Below are 21,268 nucleotides of genomic sequence, written 5' to 3' on the forward strand. Positions count from 1 at the left end.
TCTCAGATTGGTTTGGAAAAATTGTGAGTTGTGCGTGTTGTATTTATCATGAAATTTGGAGCACGTGCGTATTGCAGCCTTTTAAATAGTGAAAGGGAAGCCTATAAATTTTTAATTTTAATTAAAGAGTTTGATGAAAAAGGCCAAAGCCGACTATTCTTGAAGTGGAGCTTGGTTTCACACCTTTGGGTATTTTTCTCAAAAAGATAAGGTTTCAATTCAATTCATGGGGATTAAACCCATGGAAAACGAATATTATTTTTTTAAAAAAATATTTATTATAGAGAGGGAGAGGTGGTTTTGGGATTGGATTGCCGACTAGAAATATTGCTAGAAAGTAGTCAAACAGGGCCATGAATACTATTTCTATCTTAGCTACCATTTCTCACATGAATGGCATATGTACAAACTCATTGGATAACTGGTTACTAGCTTCTAGTGTGTTTGAGAAAATTGAAAGGTCAAAACAATTCATTTTTATGCTACAATAGCCTTAGGCCGAGAGGATAGTGCCGTGGCGCTATCGCAAGTCTAAAAAAACACACACGCGACTATTTTGCATTAAAAGAAATAAAAACCTATTTTTTCTTTTTGTCTTCGAACATACGACTGCTGACTCATAATTTTTATATAGAGCGAGAGTTTTTCATGAATAGTAGAGAGATTTAATTTCTTTGTGAGACTAGAACGGTTCAATTACTTTCATTAATCAGGAGTTTCAAGAAGCTTTTAGAGTGATTTATTAGCATTTTTCTGTGAGATAAAAGTGCGAGAAATCATTGTAGAGCGATTGTAAACTCTTGAAAAATTCTCCTTAACATTTTAGTGGAACTGGCAATGGTGTAGAGATCTAGACCTATCCCATATTGGGTGAACCAGTATAAATCCAGTGTCAATTTCTCTATCCTTTATATTTATTTATCATTCTTATTGCTTAAGGTTTAGATTGATTTATCTATTCTGTAAGCTTAGTTCCAATTTGATTTAATTCCAATATAATTGGAACCAAGGCCTTGATATGAGATTAGTTAATATATATTGTCTGAAATTTTGATTGAGATAATATAGAGTTGTCTTTTTTATTGATAACAAGTGATATCAAAAAAACGTTGAAGAACACAATGGTTTGCAGGGATGAGACGACAAATTGGTTACTTTCAATGGATCAGATTTTCCATTTTGAAAGTACCACATAGAAGATTATATATACTCAACCGAGTTGGATTTACCATTAGTAGGAAAATATGATGATCTGAAAGTAAAAGAATTAAAGTTTGACCCAATGATATTGGGTATGATTAGCCAAACATTAATGAAGAATGTGCAAAGCAGTGTGGTGAAGGAGACGACCAAAATTGGGCTAATGACTACCTTGGAAAACATGTGTACGAAAAACCCTCGGCAAATAATAAAATGTACGTCACAACTAAATTATTTAATTTGAAAATGATTGAAATGTGCATATGTTACTGCTGTTTCAATTCTTGCGAGAAAGAGAGAAATTGAAATTTTAAAGGTGCTAGAGATGCATCTCTTGGAAAAGAAATTCGTAGAAAGGACTCATGTATTGCTTCTACTTTTGGTTCAACATTGAATGTGGACAGATGAAGAAATAATAACAGAAGTTATGGAAATAGGGACTTGTAAAAAAATAGAAACATGCAAAAAATAAAAGCAGATTCAGAGTATGGAATTGTGGTAAGAAGTGACATCTAAAAAAGGAATTACAAGACCCCAATGAAAACTTAGGGGGATGCAAGACGGTGCAAATGTTGTTGCTGAGTGATACATGATGTTATATGGTTCTTGCAGTTGAGAGCGCTCATGATATGTTAGTGATAGATTTGATGGGATTGAATCCCCAGCGGAAGCGATTTATCGCTTTGTTCGATTTTCCTTTTGCAATTTAAAACACAGAAAAAAGGAAAAAGAAAGGACTCATGTATTGCTTCTACTTTTGGTTCAACATTGAATGTGGACAAATGAAGAAATAATAACAGAAGTTATGGAAATCGGGACCTGTAAAAAAATAGAAACATGCAAAAAATAAAAGCAGATTCAGAGTATGGAATTGTGGTAAGAAGTGACATCTAAAAAAGGAATTACAAGACCCCAATGAAAACTTAGGGGGATGCAAGACGGTGCAAATGTTGTTGCTGAGTGATACATGATGTTATATGGTTCTTGCAGTTGAGAGCGCTCATGATATGTTAGTGATAGATTTGATGGGATTGAATCCCCAGCGGAAGCGATTTATCGCTTTGTTCGATTTTCCTTTTGCAATTTAAAACACAGAAAAAAGGAAAAAGAGAGGGACTGAGTTTGTTTGTTTTTTTTTTAAACCTTTGAAGCTTTTCTTCCTGTAAACCAAAAGAACACCACCAAGGTCTTCCTTGCTATGTCCGGTAAAGATCCGGTTTGTGGGAACCAAATGGGAATGAAAATGCAGAGAGTAAATGAGAGAGATCTTCATTGTTCTGTAATTCACAGCGGAAAAAAAAACCAAAGAATGTAGAACTATTTCTGCATTCTTAACCAAAAGTGATGTGTGGAGTTACCTCATGTCACAACTCCCCACTCCCCTGTAGTTATGAAGGGGAGTTAAATGATTAATTAATAATAAATAATTAAAAATTAATTAATTAGTTAATTAATTTAATTAACAATTATTAATTTAATTAATAATTATTGTTGATGCAGAAATTTGGTCTTCTAGGATCTCGCCAAACTCGCATCAATGTTCTAGAATAAAAGGGATCTATGAGACCTACAAAATAGAATAGCACTAAGATTAATGTGGCTCTAGCCACACGGGCTCTGATGCTTCAGTTAGAATCAGAGTAGTTGAGTATAAAGTGTAGGGTGTTGCGAACATACTTTTAGACTTTAGCTTACTCTTCTATTTATAGAGGTCGAATCCTAATCCCTTCGGATTTAAATCAGTTGAATCATATTCCCTTTAAGATTTACATAATTTGAATACTAATGCACTCAAGAGATCTAAAAGGAGTGGGCTGGGTCTGTTCGTTTCATTGTGAACTTAAGGTCACTTCCGCATTTGGGGATGCCCGACACACGTGCTCATGACTAACCCAAAGAAACTGGAACCACGTTCGAGATTATAAACCACGAAGTAAGGTAGTGATAAACGAGATTTCTGAAGAGGCTACAAATATCTCAACAACAGTTTTTGATCAAGCTAGCACTTCAACAAGAGTTGTTGATGAAACCAGTACATCACGTCAGTCACATCCACCTCAAGAATTGAGGGTGCCTCGACATAGTGAGAGAGTTGTGTCACAACCAGACCGCTACGTGGGTTTAACTGAAACCCAAGTTGTCATACTTGATGACGGCGTAGAGGATCCATTGACCTACAAACAGGCAATGCAAGATGTGAACAATGACAAATGGGTCAAAACTATGGACTTGGAAATGGAGTCGATGTATTTCAATTCCATTTGGAAACTTGTAGATCAACCTGATGGGGTGAAACCCATAGGGTACAAATGGATCTATAAGTGAAAACGAGACGTCGAAGGTGTAACGCCCCAGGATTTTCAACATTCAAACAGGGAACGTTACTAAAAGCCACTTAAAAAGTATCACTCTACTAGAGAACTAAACCACTAAAAATACAAATTTTGACAATTCTCACCACGCTTCTGCTACGCTACTCTAATTAATAACACTTACATAAGCTGGCACTAAAAACAAGAAACAATGCCAAAGTTCTAACGAACTCAAATCCTTCTCAATTAATAATTTAGTACCAATCCAACCTTATAGAAATTTTTCACCGCAATCTTCACTAATCAAAAACCATCCATTACACAAAACTAACTTTCTCGAATAGCAACAAAGAGAAGGCTAATTCAAGTTCAGCTTGAACAAATGTATTATCCTGATAACTATCCTCAATAGATCACATCATCAAAGTTCAAGTAGCTACATAAATGTATGCCCTCAAAAGAATAGTGCACTGTCAGCCCTATCACATCCTTTAAGAAAAATTGGAACTTAACAACCCAATTTAATAATCTCCAAATATACTCAGTTACAAATAAACAACTATAACTATCCTACCCAAATGGAAACTTAACGACGCAGCGTTAAATGGTCTCTCTAGTCAAATCTCCTCCTCACCATCACCATCCCAAGAGCTAGCTCGATACCTGCAAAACTGGAGGGGAAAAAGAGGGATGAGTACAACCATAGTACTCAGTAAGCAATCCTTATCTGGGGGTCACGCACAAACAGCATGTTTATCAAAGGATCAACACATCATGTTTATCATTAATCTCGAGCCTTAAATAAAAGAAACATATTTCAAGAAGCAGTTTATGTATAAGTTTTAACTAAAAATGTACCATACATGTCAAACTCAGCCTCACATCTTAACTCACTAGTGCTCTTTCTTGATTACTCCAAGACTTACCCTTCGAGTCGTACCGACCCTTGACCTAGCGTAGCTAAAGCATCGACACTTCTCTACGGTGCTCGGTGTTGGATCTTGACATTTATCCCCAAGGCCTTAACTACTACTCAACGTATTGGCCCTTGGCCTCCAAGCAACTCCTAACCCATCACACTATGTTAGTCCTCCAAGTCTCACTCCTCGAATCGTTTCAGCCCTTGCCATTTATCCCCAAGGCCCAACACTTATCTACAGAAGCTTGGCGTTCAACCTTGCCATTTATCCCCAAGGCTTTGAACTGTGCATCACATTATGTTAGTTCTCCAAGTCTAACTCCTCGAATCGTTTCAACCCTTGCCATTTATCCCCAAGGCCCGACACTCATCTACAGAAGCTTGGCGTTCAACCTTGCCATTTATCCCCAAGGCTTAGAACTGTGCATCGACCTTGACATTTATTCCCAAGGTATCGACGACTACTCAACGTTTTGGTCCTTGACCGCCACCACATCAAGACACAATACTAATTCAACAAAAATAGAATCACCGTGCCGACCCCCGACCCTTTGTACCTGGAGCCTCGACACTCATCCCTACCAAGTTGGGGTATCGATCCCCGACCTTTGCACCTGGAGCATCGATACCCAACTAGTGACGTGCCAGCCTTTTTGGCCCTTTTAGTTCTCCATTTACTTTAGTACATCCCGAAACTCTCACCAGAGTCCTACTACATATTTTCTAGGCCATGACCCATACAGCACTCAACTCACAATAAAACCAGCATGCTTCCAGAACCAAAAACAGTAAGCTAAAAATGGAATGACAGGTCCACATGCATGTGCAACACAACAGATTTCTCCCACATTATTTCAGTATGCTTTTATGAACACAACCATACAACGATAAAACCATTCATAATCCATAATGCTTTCAGAAATACCACTAAGCATCAAATCCGACAACGAAAAGCAAATCAATTATAAACAACCGGAACCAACATGATTTCATTCAAACTACTTATAATCATTATCCAATATCACAAAGACACAATCAACTTACATATTAATAAATAATAAACACATCGGAAGCACCAAACAATTTATACCTATTCATACAACAAACATCCTCCAAGTAAGAACTACTTACACAAGTGCCCTGACACGTTACTAAGCTCGCCGAAGGATTTCACTAAAACCTCTTGGGTTACGAGTGGGTCGATGTCGAGGGAGTTCGGGCTCCCAAATCTGAGTTCAAAAGGCCTTAAGCTTGCTGTCCCGATGTCTAAAAGTGATGAGTAATGCCGATTTGGGTCCGAAAAGAGTGGGTCAACGTTGATTCAATGTCGAAAGGGGTGGGTAACTCAAATCAAGCTTCGATTGGGTGCGCGTAGGTGTCGAATGTTGCCAGAATGAAGAAATCATAGTCGATCGGCCACCGGAGATGTGGTTTGCACGAGCTGTACGTGGGTCTTCGCTGGAGTGCTCGAAGACGCTTTAAATCAACACACAGGAAAAGGATCAACTCCAAAAACGTGCTGCTGGCCGTGTTTGTCGCCAGAACCCCGCGGGCCTGCCCCGTTTCCCACACGCCGCCGTGTGTCTGCAACCCACCGCGGAACTAGTATGCTGCTGTCGGCATCGCTGCAAACCCGAGCTTGTCTGTGGATGCTCGCGCCGTCAATCGTTCGGAGCCGCCGTTGATAGAGCCTGAATAGTTGTGACGCCGCCGTCGAGGTGGGCAAACCACCCTAATATGGAGAAATTGCCACCGGAGGGATGCACGAACAGGGTATGCGTTGCTCGTGGGTCGTCGAGAGGCTGGTTTTGTTCGATGGAGACTGCCGCACAACGGGTTTGTTCGCGTAAGATCTGTTGCCGCAACTTGATAATGTGGACGCAGCTGCTTGTGGGTGTGCCACCGTGGATCGCCGTTGGAGGGTGTCGAAATCACGAAGGGTGGGGGCTGGCGGCTGCAACAAGAAAGGGAAGGGAGGAAGAAGAAGAGGAAGGAGAACAAGATGGGGCTAGGGTTATTTTGTTTTAATTCCCTTTTCTTTAACTTGTTTTAAAACTTAAAAGCCCAATCCTTTATTCCTAAAAGAGGCCCAACTAAATAACACAATGACCCAAAACAATAAGCCCAATAATTATACTTTAGAAATCAAATAAAACCCACAACAACCCGAAATAAAATAGTTAATTGAAACTTTAAAACCCAAGAAAAATAATCCAAAGAAAAGTAGAATTTAGGAAAAAAAAGAATCCTAAAAACCGTGAATTTAAAATTTAACTAAAAATCTCCTACACAGGTCGAGAACTTAAATCATCTTAATTCAATGAAATTAAACTTAATTCTAATTTAGCCAAAAATTAGAATTTAAAAACTATAAAATCCAAGAATTAAAGTTATCAGCTTACGAAAAAAAATCCAAAGACACTATTTATCTCTCAAAATAAACGAGTCAGAGAACGCGGGGCGTTACAGAAGGAAAGGTACAGACCTATAAGGCGAGACTTGTGGCAAAAGACTACACACAAAGGGAAGAGGTGGACTATGAAGAATCCTTCTCTCCTGTAGCTATGCTTAAGTCCATCAGAATACTTTTGTCCATTAGCACATATTATGACTATGAGATATGGCAAATGGACGTCAAGACTGCCTTTCTGAATGGCAATCTTGAAGAAAGTGTTTATGTGTCTCAACCTGAAGGGTTCATAGCACAAGGTCAAGAGCAAAAGGTTTGCAAGCTTAAACGGTCCATATATGGATTGAAACAAGCATCTCGATCTTGGAACATAAGGTTTGATACTGCGATCAAATCTTATGGTTTAGACCAAAACGTTGATGAGCCTTGTGTATACAAGAAGATCGTCAACAACACTGTAGACTTCCTAGTGTTGTATGTGGATGATATCCTATTCATTGGGAATGATGTAAGATACCTCAAAGACATAAAGAAGTGGCTAGTGACTGAGTTCCAAATGAAGGATTTGGGAAAAGCTTAGTATGTTCTTGGCATCCAAATTCTAAGGGATCGCAATAACAGAACGTTCCTTCAGGTATGGAATTTATCTGTCTAAGGAACAATGTCCTGGAGACACCTCAAGAGGTTGAGGATATGAGACGTGTACCCTATGGTTCAGCAGTGGGCAGCCTGATGTATGCTATGCTGTACACCAGGCCTGACATTTGCTATGCAGTAGGGATGGTTAGTGACTGGGATGTTTATGCTGAACGCACGCGCTAAGCGTGGTAACAATTATATAGATGCAAGCGCACACCTGTCAGAGTAATATAAAATGGATGGAGTATCCAAGTATCGATCCTCAAGGACTTCTAAACAATTTCCAAACTCTAAAGTTTTAAAGAATAGTGAATGTTGGAATGAGTGATTCTTGTAAAATGGGAAGTGGTCACAAATAATGGTTTGGATTTGGGATTTGGATTTATAATAATAAAACCTAGCCCGATTTACTTCAAGTTAGCCAACAAAGAATCAAGGACATGCTAAGGATAATATGCATTTTACTTTAGAAACTAACGACTACGCTTCTCACTTTACTTATGTCTAAGCAAGTTCAAAGTCCTAAGACATTCCCTAATATGTCTATTATGAGATATATCTTAGTTTTAGGATGGAAATAGTCGCAACCTCGGGTTAAGGTCCTATGTCTAGGCTACTTAAGCGGAACCCTTATGTCTAAGGCGCTCCTCTCCTCGGTTTAACCACTCAACAATGCAAATAAGCAACCTTTTCAGTATTGACTTGTTAAGACTTACAGTGGCCTTCTCTAAATCCTAACTTTTTGGGAAAACATGTTGAGCAATGAATGGAAAGCAAAAACACTACTTCTTAGCAACTCTTATTAGAAATAAAAGGCTAACTATCCATAACCGGGCTAGAGACGGGAATTTAGAAAGACATATTGAAGAAAATACAGCAAGTAAAGTGGTTGAATGTGGAATGCATGTGTGAAAAACAAAAGTTAACTAACGGAGAGTTTTTATCGGGATTGAGAGCTTCGCCCTTCTCTTTCAAGCAAGGGGGAGTGTCACGTGCTCTTTCCTCCAAAAACACAACTCTCTTAACTAAAAATAAAGTAAAGGCAAAGAGAAGATAAGCAAAGTGCTAGATTTTTATATATTTGAATAAGTAGAAAATAACTAAGTACAAATGGAAACAAAACAAAGCTCAATAAAAGAATGTAAAGTACTCGGGATTTAAAAACCAAAAGCAACTAATGAAAGCAACTCAAAAGTACTTAGAAAGCAACAAAGAAACACTAAAAATGATCAAGAGAAGGAAGCAAGGCTTGATGATTTTGGTGGAGAAGTTGCTGGAATTTATAGCTGTGCAGAATTGGTTAGATAGGTCCTAAAACGATGGTGAATCACCCATTTCCAACTCTTTTGACTGACCAAATCGTGCTCAAACTGATAGTGGAACACTTCTTCTACACGTATGCATCGGTTGGAACCACCAAAACGCATTGGAAGACGCGTTTCATTAAGGGCAAAGTTGGAAGAAAACCTGTTTTTCTGCAGGCTTCCCAGGCGCCTGGCGCCTCCCATGTAAGTTTTTCCGTCTTTTTGCTTCTTTTGATTAATTTGCACTCCCAAATGGTCCTAAAATGTCATAAATACAATATAAGCCAACCACAAACCATAATATATGAATTTTGCATGAATTGGAACTCAAACGATCGCGAAAAATCCGAAACAAAGCTGAAACATTGTAAAAACAGCATCTAAAACCTTCTTTTTACGCATGTAAACAAGCGTAATCACACCCCCAAAGGGCAGGCGCCAGGCGCCTGCGTAATTCTTTTTTTTTTCAACGTTTTTTTTTCTTTCTTTTTTTTCAACGTTTACAAAAACATTCTCTTAATAAGAAAAACTTTATAATGAAACAAAGAGAAAATACAAGATACAAAGATTTCCTTCCTTTACTTTTGTTCTTTCAAAAACGGATAAGAAGGAAAAAACATTTTTCGCAAAAATTTATTGACCTGAAAGTTGAATAGAGGTTTTTCCTCTATCCACTGGTTCTCCAAAATACGGCTTAAGTCTCTGCCCATTTACTTTAAAAACATTTCCCTTAGAGTCAACTAGATCCACTGCCCCATATGGGTAGACTTTAAAAATTTGAAAGGGACCAGACCATCTAGACTTAAGTTTTCCAGGGAAAAGTTTCAACCTAGAGTTGAATAACAGAACCAGATCACCTTCTTGAAGATTGTTCGGCCGAAGACGCCTATCATGCCACTGTTTAGTTTTTTCCTTAAACAACTTAGCATTCTCATAAGAAAAGTGCCTGTGTTCTTCTAATTCCAACAATTGTAACTTCCTCGCTTCACCTGCAGCCAACAAATCAAAATTTAATTTCTTAGTAGCCCAAAATGCTTTATATTCTAGCTCAAGAGGCAAATGACATGCTTTTCCAAAAACTAGCCTATAGGGGGACGTGCCGAGGGGAGTCTTAAATGCTGTCCTATATGCCCAAAGTGAATCATCAAGCTTAAAAGACCAATCCCTACGGTTAAGATTTACAGTTTTTTCTAAAATGTTTTTTATCTCCCTATTAGATATTTCGGCTAACCCATTCGACTGAGGATGATATGCTGTTGCAACCCTATGACGCACATTGTATTTAGTCAGCAACTTTTGCATAGACCTATTCACAAAATGAGCCCCCCCATCGCTTATCAGACAACGCGGGGTTCCATAACGCGTAAAAATGTGCTTTTGCAGAAAACGAATGACAACTTTGGAATCATTGGTAGCAGTTGCAATGGCTTCTATCCATTTCGAAACATAATCTACTGCTAACAATATATAAAGCTTACCATTAGAAGATGGAAATGGACCCATAAAATCTATACCCCACACATCAAATATTTCAATCTCCAGGATCGGGGTTTGAGGCATTTCGTGGCGTTTAGATATATTACCTGTCCGTTGGCATTTGTCACAAACCTGGGCAAACTTATGTGCATCTTTGAACAGAGTGGGCCAAAAGAACCCACTTTGCAAAACTTTGGCTGCGGTTTTGTGTCCTGCAAAATGTCCTCCATATGGAGACATATGACAAGCGTCTAATATCGCCTCATGCTCTTCTTCTGCGACACACCTGCGTAAGATATTGTCAGGTCCTAGCTTATATAAAAAAGGCTCATCCCAACGATAACATCGAACTTCATTTAGAAATTTCTTTACCTGTTGCTTGTTGAACTCATAAGGAACTATTCGACTTACCAAATAATTTGCTATATCGGCATACCACGGAACTGAATCAACTCGCAAGAGTTGCTCGTCAATAAACTGTTCACGTATAACAGTTCCATCATCACAGAGCGGGGATTCCAATCTAGACAGGTGATCAGCAACTTGGTTTTCAGTACCCTTCCTGTCCCTAACTTCAATATCAATCTCTTGAAGTAACAAAATCCACCGTATCAAACGTGGTTTAGCATCTTTTTTAGCAAATAAATATTTTAAAGCAGAATGGTCAGTAAAAACAATGACTTTTGTGCCTATCAAGTAAGACCTAAACTTATCAAAGGCGAACACAACTGCTAACAGTTCCTTTTCAGTAGTAGTGTAATTGAGTTGTGCACCGGTCAGAGTCTTACTAGCATAATACACAGGATGCAAGATCTTGTTTTTACGTTGTCCTAACATAGCTCCTATTGCATAATCACTAGCATCACACATGAGCTCAAAAGGTAAATCCCAATTAGGTTCGATAATTATAGGAGCTGAACTTAGAGCAACTTTCAACATTTCAAATGATTTTAAACAGTCATCATCAAAAACAAATGGTCTATCATGTTCTAACAATTGACACAAGGGTTTAGAAATTTTAGCAAAGTCTTTTATAAAGCGGCGGTAAAATCCCCCATGCCCTAAAAAACTTCTAATCCCTTTGACATTTGTAGGAGGAGGTAGCTTTGAAATGATGTCTATCTTAGCGTGGTCTACCTCTATTCCTTGCTTGGAAATTTTGTGACCCAAAACAATACCCTCTTGTACCATGAAATGACACTTCTCCCAATTTAGGACTAGGTTTGTTTGTTCACATCTCTCCAATACTCTCTCCAAATTAACTAAACATGCGTCAAAAGAATTTCCAAAAACAGAAAAGTCATCCATAAAAACTTCTAGAATATTTTCTACCATGTCAGAGAAGATGGCCATCATACACCTCTGAAAAGTCGCGGGTGCATTGCATAGTCCAAAGGGCATTCGCCTAAAAGCGAACGTACCATACGGACACGTAAATGTTGTCTTCTCTTGGTCTTCTGGAGCAATATTAATTTGATTATAACCCGAATATCCATCTAAAAAACAATAGAAATCCTTACCTGCCAGACGGTCGAGCATCTGGTCAATAAACGGGAGAGGAAAATGGTCTTTCTTTGTTACCTTGTTGAGTTTGCGATAATCAATGCAAACTCTCCACCCGCTCACAGTTCGGGTTGAGATGAGCTCATTCTCCTCGTTGGCCACCACGGTTATACCCCCTTTCTTTGGTACACACTGTACTGGGCTTACCCAGCTGCTGTCGGATATTGGGTATATAACACCGGCGTCAAGCCATTTAAGAATTTCTTTCCTTACAACCTCTTTCATCTTCGGGTTCAACCGCCTTTGACTCTCAATAGAGTTCTTAGCATCTTCTTCCAATAGAATTTTATGCATACAAAAGGCTGGGCTTACACCTCGGATATCTGCTATCGTCCATCCAATGGCCTTTTTGTGCTTCTCCAAAATCTGCAATAAAGAATATTCATTAGTAGGTGATAAATTGGAAGCTATAATAACTGGTAAAGTGTCGTTATCCCCTAGATACGCATATTTCAAATGCGACGGCAATGGCTTCTGCTCCAACGTGGGTGGTTCCACTATGGACGGAAGTAACGACTTGCATTCTTCTTTTTGTATTTTTTCAATAGGGATTAGCCATATCTTCTGGTCCTTCTGCTATCTTATCAAGCTCTTCTTCAATCTCTGTAACTAATAAGTCATAAAACTCATCAAACATAACAGGATTCAAGCTATTTATAGCAGAGCACTCTTCAAAGTCTCCTGGTAATTTCATGGCGTCTAGAACGTTAAATTTGACTTCTTCATTATTTACCCTCATTGTAATTTCTCCCTTCCTCACATTAAAAACTGTATCCCCAGTGGCTAGAAATGGTCTTCCCAAAATGATGGGAACGTCTAAGTCTGCCTCGCAATCTAGAATGATAAAGTCCGCAGGGAAAATGAATTTGTCCACCTGGACTAAAACATCTTCTATCTTTCCCTCAGGTCTTATAATAGATCTATCTGCTAGTTGGAGGGTAGCCGTAGTAGGTCTAGCTTCTCCTATGCCTAAAGATTTGAAAACTGATAATGGCATAAGATTAATGCTAGCGCCTAGATCACATAATGCCCTACCTAAGTTTTTTCCTCCTATGGAACATGGAATGGTAAAACTGCTAGGATCATTACATTTCATGGGTAGCGGGCTGCCTACAGCTTCACTACTACATTTTGTCATGGCTACCAGTTCATGCTCTCCTATTTTTTTCTTCCTAGAAACTATATCTTTCAAAAACTTAGCATAATTTGGCATCTGTTCTAGAGCATCTACTAATGGTATATTTATATGCAGTTGTTTTAAAATATCTAAAAATTTTCTAAACTGGGAATCATTATTTTTCTTAACTAATCTTTGTGGAAACGGGGGAATAGGGGTAAAAGAAGGCTGTACCTGTGGAGGAACACTCGGGGTGTCCTCATTACCTTTTCTAATATTTTCTTTTTCTGGTGTTGTTGGATTTTCTGGTATCTTTACAATTGGTTCAGTGGACGGAATCTGTACATCTGTTGTTGGCATTGTTGGTCCATCATATGCCAGTCCACTCCTGAGGGTGACAGCTTTGCACTGTTCTTTCCCTTCTCGTTTTGGTAATTCAGTATGGCCTGGAAAAGAACCTTGTGGTCTATTCTTCAATTCATTGGCGAGCTGTCCCAATTGGGTCTCGAAATTCCTCATTGATGCCGCTTGGGATTGTATCACTGCGTCGGTTCGGGCCATGTACTCCTTCATCATATTCTCAAGATTTGAGTTGTTATTTTGAACTGGTGGAGTCTGTGTTCTCTGATTGTACTGCTGTTGCGGTGGTGGGATGTATTGCTGTGTAGGTGGAACATAGGGCTGCTTGTTCTGTTGGCTCTGCCCTTGATTAAAACCGCTCGAACCTCCTTGTCCTCCCCATGAGAAATTAGGGTGGTGCCTCCAACCTGGGTTGTAGGTGTTCGAATATGGGTTAAAGTTCCTATTGTTCCCATGTCCTACATAAAAAACAGAAGCAGGGTTATGTGGACAATTATCATAAATATGGTTTTCACTGCAAAATGAACAAATGAGATCGTTGACTTGGCAAACAGGGGCAGGAGTGCAATAATCCGACTGCACAGGTTGTATCGGCGTGGCTAATGGATTTTTTATTCCCAATGCCATCTCTTTCAGCCTCTGGTTCATTGTAACCATCTCTTTTTGCATCGAGGTCGCAATGTCCAGAGCCAAAACTCCAGCTGGATCTTGCTTCTTTGGTGCTGCCCTAGATCTTTGCGAACACCATAGTTCGTTGTGTGAAGCTAAGTCATTTAGGATGTCAACTATCTCGTTGAATGTCTTCTTTGTAAAGGCTCCGTTGGCAGCATTGTTTAGCATCATCTTAGTAGGATGATCTAAGCCTCTAAAGAAATGTTTTATCTGGATGCATGCCGGCAAGCCATGGTTCGGACATTTCCTGATTAGTTCTTTAAATCTCTCCCACGCCTCGTGAACAGGTTCACGATCATACTGTCTAAAGGAGATGATCTCCTCTCTGATATCAGCGTGGCGAGTAGGTGGGAAGAATTTTGTTAAGAACTTCTCCACTAACGACCCCCATGTGGTGATGGATCCCGGTGGAAATGCATTGAGCCATGCTCTAGCTTGGTTCTTCAAAGAAAATGGAAAAAGTGTTAGTCTCAGAGCATCGTCTGTTATACCAGGTAATCGAAATGCATTTGCAATTTGAATGAATGATTTCAGATGATCATGTGGATCCTCATGTTCCTGCCCTCCAAAATGTCCAATTGTCTGCAACATTTGGAACATCATTGGTTTAAGCTCAAAGTTTGCGTGGGCTGGAATAGGGTTGACTATCCCTGAATCAAAGTTCTGAAAAGCCGTGGCGGCATATTCTCGCATTGCCACGTCTCTGTTGTCCGCCATCTGGATATGGTTGAATTCATCATTTCTCGCATGATCCCTCATATTACCGTTAACAGCAGGTGGATCAACCGGATCACGAGGTGGAATATCTACCATTGATGTGCTCGTACTCTCTACCTCACTTTCAGGACTGATTTCACCTTCTCTCTCTTTTTGCTTTTCTAGTTGTTTTCGAAGTCTTTGCTCCTTTCGAGTTTTTCGAAGGGTCCACTCAATCTCAGGGTCAAGGGGTAGAAGAAAAGATCTTGTGCTCATGCACTTTAACTTACCCTTGTGAGATAAACGACCAAAAATATAGAACAAAAACGGTGGATGGAAATTACACCCAACAACAATTCACAAAAATAAAAACTAAAAGAATTTGAAAATAATTTTAAAACTAAAGTCCCCGGCAACGGCGCCAAAAACTTGACTGGGATGTTTATGCTGAACGCACGCGCTAAGCGTGGTAACAATTATATAGATGCAAGCGCACACCTGTCAGAGTAATATAAAATGGATGGAGTATCCAAGTATCGATCCTCAAGGACTTCTAAACAATTTCCAAACTCTAAAGTTTTAAAGAATAGTGAATGTTGGAATGAGTGATTCTTGTAAAATGGGAAGTGGTCACAAATAATGGTTTGGATTTATAATAATAAAACCTAGCCCGATTTACTTCAAGTTAGCCAACAAAGAATCAAGGACATGCTAAGGATAATATGCATTTTACTTTAGAAACTAACGACTACGCTTCTCACTTTACTTATGTCTAAGCAAGTTCAAAGTCCTAAGACATTCCCTAATATGTCTATTATGAGATATATCTTAGTTTTAGGATGGAAATAGTCGTAACCTCGGGTTAAGGTCCTATGTCTAGGCTACTTAAGCGGAACCCTTATGTCTAAGGCGCTCCTCTCCTCGGCTTAACCACTCAACAATGCAAATAAACAACCTTTTCAGTATTGACTTGTTAAGACTTACAGTGGCCTTCTCTAAATCCTAACTTTTTGGGAAAACATGTTGAGCAATGAATGGAAAGCAAAAACACTACTTCTTAGCAACCCTTATTAGAAATAAAAGGCTAACTATCCATAACCGGGCTAGAGACGAAAATTTAGAAAGACATATTGAAGAAAATACAGCAAGTAAAATGGTTGAATGTGGAATGCATGTGTGAAAAACAAAAGTTAACTAACGGAGAGTTTTTATTGGGATTGAGAGCTTCGCCCTTCTCTTTCAAGCAAGGGGGAGTGTCACGTGCTCTTTCCTCCAAAAACACAACTCTCTTAACTAAAAATAAAGTAAAGGCAAAGAGAAGATAAGCAAAGTGCTAGATTTTTATATATTTGAATAAGTAGAAAATAACTAAGTACAAATGGAAACAAAACAAAGCTCAATAAAAGAATGTAAAGTACTCGGGATTTAAAAACCAAAAGCAACTAATGAAAGCAACTCAAAAGTACTTAGAAAGCAACAAAGAAACACTAAAAATGATCAAGAGAAGGAAGCAAGGCTTGATGATTTTGGTGGAGAAGTTGCTGGAATTTATAGCTGTGCAGAATTGGTTAGGTAGGTCCTAAAACGATGGTGAATCACCCATTTCCAACTCTTTTGACTGACCAAATCGTGCTCAAACTGATAGTGGAACACTTCTTCTACACGTACGCATCGGTTGGAACCACCAAAACGCATTGGAAGACGCGTTTCATTAAGGGCAAAGTTGGAAGAAAACCTGTTTTTCTGCAGGCTTCCCAGGCGCCTGGCGCCTCCCATGTAAGTTTTTCCGTCTTTTTGCTTCTTTTGATTAATTTGCACTCCCAAATGGTCCTAAAATGTCATAAATACAATATAAGCCAACCACAAACCATAATATATGAATTTTGCATGAATTGGAACTCAAACGATCGCGAAAAATCAGAAACAAAGCTGAAACATTGTAAAAACAGCATCTAAAACCTTCTTTTTACGCATGTAAACAAGCGTAATCAGTTAGTAGGTACCAATCGAACCCAGGATATGATCACTGGACTGCTGTTAAGGGAATCCTCAAGTATCTTAGGAGAACGAGGGACTACAAACTCGTGTATGGCTCTAAGGATTTGATCCTTACAGGATACACTGACTCTGATTTCCAAACAGACAAGGATTTAAGGAAATCCACGTCGGGGTCAGTATTCACTCTTAACGGAGGAGTGGTAGTTTGGCGAAGCATCAAACAAGGATGCATCGCAGACTCCACCATGGAGGCTAAGTACGTTGCAGCTTGTGAAGCAACAAAAGAGGCGATTTGGCTGAGAAAGTTCTTAAAAGATTTGGAAGTCGTTCAAAACATGAACTTGCCCATCACACTTTATTGTGATAACAGTGGTGTTGTGGCAAATTCTAAAGAAGCTCGAAGCCGCAAGAGAGGCAAATACATTGAAAGGAAGTACCACCTTATACGGGAGATAGTGCAACGAGGAAATGTGATCATCACAAAGATCGCTTCGAAGCACAACATTGCTGATCCTTTTACGAAGGCACTCACGACTAAAGTGTTTGAGGGCCATCTAAAAAGTCTAGGCCTACGAGCATTTTACAGTTAGTCTAGGGCAAGTGGGAGAAGTGTAATGGGTATAGTGTATGCCCTAGTTTATTATACCCTTTTGCTTTATGATAATGTACACCCCACTCGAGTTTAGTTCAAGTGGGAGTTTGTTGGGTGTGTTGCCCTAAACTCGTACTTTGTATTTATGTAAAAACAAATGTATATTCAATAAAGTTTTATTCAATCAATTTGTTGTTGAATTTATAGCATTGCATTGTCCAAAATCCAATAAACTAAACATCCGAGGTTATTATCATGTAACCAGGACAGTATATCTATTGGGTATATATTTGATATACTGGGTATATATTTGATATACCCCTAATATCCTAGGTATATATTTGATATACCCCTGATATACGAGGTATATATTTGATATACCCCTGATATACAAGTGGATAATGTCCCGTGAATAACCTAAAGGGTCTATAGTATATGGATAGCCCTGGTACCTTATCCTTGTACCCACTCTGTAAATGTTACAGACGACTCGATCCAGGTCGTTCGTGTGGAGACATGCGAGTGGGGGTATTCTATACAATGAGTTTGTATAAGACCGGACTGCGAAATAGCAAATCTTTAGATGTAACGCCGTTGACTAATAGATTGTTATTTCATAGAATGACCAGACAACTCATTCTCAATCCTGAGTGAGTTATAGACTCTTGCCTGTACGGGCTCGTCCTTTGATCTGTATGGGTGAGAGTGGCCCGAGTTGTCGACTCAATATTCTTATCATTTTTGGGACGAGACCGAGTGGGGAGCTGGGAACATAACTTCAGAAGATGGAATTCACTTCTCCCCGACTTTAAGGGAGTAGATGAGTGTTCTCTTAAATACTGACTCCAGGACTTGAACAAGGGGCCCCACCCTCTCATTGGCCCGAGAAGGACTTCCAGTTATTGGTCAGACCATAATCAGGTTGTTCATTAGGGGAGCAGTGATATTTAAGGAGTAAGGTGTAACGTAGGGGTAAAACGGTAATTGGACCCAGCTTGAGTTACGAACACTCGTGAAGGATTGACTTGTCATTAATAGTTGTATATCCGTGGACACGAAAATATTCTTTAGTGAGAAGAATGTAGCTGTGTGTCTTTAGTGGAGTGACCCGTAGTTAACGAATGTTGATTAATTTGGTCAATGAGTTTGATCAGTTAATCTCGTATCGTTGGAGCTTCTGATCTGTAAGTCCATTAGGTCCCCTTGCTAGCTCATAACGGGTTAAACGAGGATCAAGTTTTTGGAAAAATTTGAAATGTTCAAATTACTTAAAGGATTATATTTATACATTATAATATATAGTTAATTCTAAATTAGAACTATATATTATGAGAGATATTATTTGAATGAAATTCAAATAAAATGAATATGAATAAGTTTCATATTAAAACTATAGGTTAAAAATAATGTGCATAAGATGTACATTACGACTATAGGTTATAGAAGAGAGATGCATTTGAATAAGATTCAAATATATGGGTTTAATTAAGTATCTGATATTTAATTAAATTTAAATAATTAATTGTTAATTATTTATTTAATTAATATTAGATTTATTTAATTAATTATTAATTATTAATTAGATTAATAATTAATAATTAAATTTATTTTATTAATAATTAATTAATTAATTATTACTTATTAATTAGATTAATAATTTTATTAATTATATTAATTATTAATTAAAAACCCCGCTGCAAAATTGCAGTAGAGTAGGAAGTTGTGACGTGAGGAGTTACCTCGCATCACATTTGCTTAAACTGTACACAATAGTTCTGTACAGTTGTTCTTCCCCTGTAAGAGCAAGGATACTCTCTCAATCAAGTTCACTCTCTCAATTCTCCCTTAAGTTCCAAACCGATTGCTCCCATAAGTACGATCTCGGTACTTAGAGGATAGCACGGAAGACCATTTGGTAGTGTTCGTTGGTTAATCCATTGAAGAAAAGTTCTTCAAGGTAAACAATTTTTCCCCTCTATTTCATCTTTGAACCTTTGATTTTGTTTCTCAAAATTGATGAACAAAGATCCGCATCCGCTCTGGGATTCACATCCCATCAATTTTGGCATCCTAGAAACAAAAAAAAACATAAATAATTAAAAAACTAAAGAAAACGTCGAAACAACCCTCGAATCCCGAACTAGAACACTGGAAAGACCCTGGACAGCGCCGCAGTGCAAAGGGCAGCGCCATGGCACTGCTGCAACACCAGAGCTGCTAAGGCGGTGCCACAACACTGCAGCATAGCGCCCTGGCGACGTTGCTGCCCAGAAAATGCAGTGCCATGACACTTCCTGTGCAGATACTTCATCTTCTTCGCTGTTTTCTGCAAAAATCCGCCCAATTCGACGCCACGAACAACTTTCGAGCAATCCGGACTTACAGAAACGTCCAAAACAATGGGCCCTTTACATGATCAAATCAAGAAGAAAAACACTATCTACATACCAAAATTCACAAACGTCCAACCTGCAAAACCCATATTTTGAAAATGCAGAATTACCCACCATTTTGTGTGATTTTGATCCCAAAATATTCAGAACGTAAACACCGCTCTGATACCAATTGATAGGACGTGAATCCATCAGTGGAAACGACGATCTTGTTCTTGAATATCTAGGAACAAAAACCACAAACAAAAAGGAAAATACACGGGAAACCCAAACTCACTTTTGAAGATCGGGAAGATCAGTGATGGTGTTGAACGGAATCATTGGAGATTTTTTTTAAGACTTTCTTTAAAAAAAAAACTCCAATGATTCAGTTCAACACCATCACTGATCTTCTCAACTATCCTCTGGGAACGAACATTTTGCTTGTGGGAGCAACTCAAGGAAAATTGAGAGAGTGAATTTTTGGAGAGGAATTTTCTCTGTATCTTTTACAGATTGAAGAAGAGTAACCAAAGGGTGTTGTGGGATAACTGCTCACGTCACCACATCACCACATTACCACTCCCCTACCTTTTTTTGGGGTTGGGTTTTTTTAAATTTTAACTAAAAATAATTAAAAATAATTAATCAAATTAAGTAATTATAATTATAATAAATAAATAAATAAAATTAATTATTAATCAAATTAATTATTATTATTAATTGAATTAATAATTAATTAATTAAATTCAAATATTAATTAAATAAATACATAAATAATTAACAATTAATATTTTATCATTTAATTAAATATCACATATTTAATTAAAACTATAAATTTGAATCATATTAAAAAAAAACTCTCTCTTATATAACCTATAGCCTATAGTTTTAATATGAATCTAATTCATATTAATTATTTAAATCCTATTCAAACATTTCTCTCATAATATATAGTATTAATTTTCAATTTTTATCTAAAAATAATATATACTTATATATAATGTATCAATGTACATTATATATATTCCCAATTATAATTTGAATATTTCAAATCATTTCATAATTCTTGATCCTCGTTTTACCCATTGTAAGTTGGTTAACTGCGGGTCACTCCACTAAAGACCCGCAGTTGCACTCTTCTCACTGTAGAACATTTTTCGTGTCCACGAATATACAACCATTAATGGCAAGTCAATCATTCACGAGTGCTCGTAATTCAAGTTGGGTCAAATTATCGTTTTACCCCTAAGTTACATCTTACTCCTTAAATACTATTGTTCTTCTAATGAACAACCTGGTTATGGTCCGACCAATAACTGAAAGTCCCTCTCGGGCTAGTCAGAGGGTGGGACCCCTTGTTCAAGTCCCTGAGTTAGCATTTAAGAGAACACTCATCTACTCCCCTAAAGTCGGGGAGGAATGAATTTGATCTTGTGAAGTTATGTTTCCAGCTCCCTACTCGGTCTCGTCCCCAAAATGGTAGGAATGTTGAGTCGGCGACTCGGACCACTCTCACTCATATAGATAAAAGGACGAGCCTTCATGGGTAGGAGTCCATAACTCACTCGGGATTGAGAATGAGTTGCCTGGTCATCCTATGAAATAGCAATCTGTTAATCAACGGTGTTACATCTA

The 21,268-nt window shown here is 38.3% G+C and overlaps 1 non-coding gene across 1 annotated transcript; it reads left to right on the plus strand.

The window, feature by feature from the left end:
- The first annotated feature begins 14,198 nt into the window (after positions 1–14,198).
- Positions 14,199–14,305, plus strand: LOC148208232 (small nucleolar RNA R71). The gene has a single exon (XR_015789131.1). It is a non-coding gene; the product is annotated as a small nucleolar RNA R71 (small nucleolar RNA).
- Positions 14,306–21,268: the final 6,963 nt, after the last annotated feature.

Source organism: Momordica charantia (assembly GCF_013281855.1).
Source record: "Momordica charantia cultivar OHB3-1 chromosome 11 unlocalized genomic scaffold, Mcharantia_2.0 BLBB01000011.1, whole genome shotgun sequence".
NCBI lineage: Eukaryota > Viridiplantae > Streptophyta > Magnoliopsida > Cucurbitales > Cucurbitaceae > Momordica > Momordica charantia.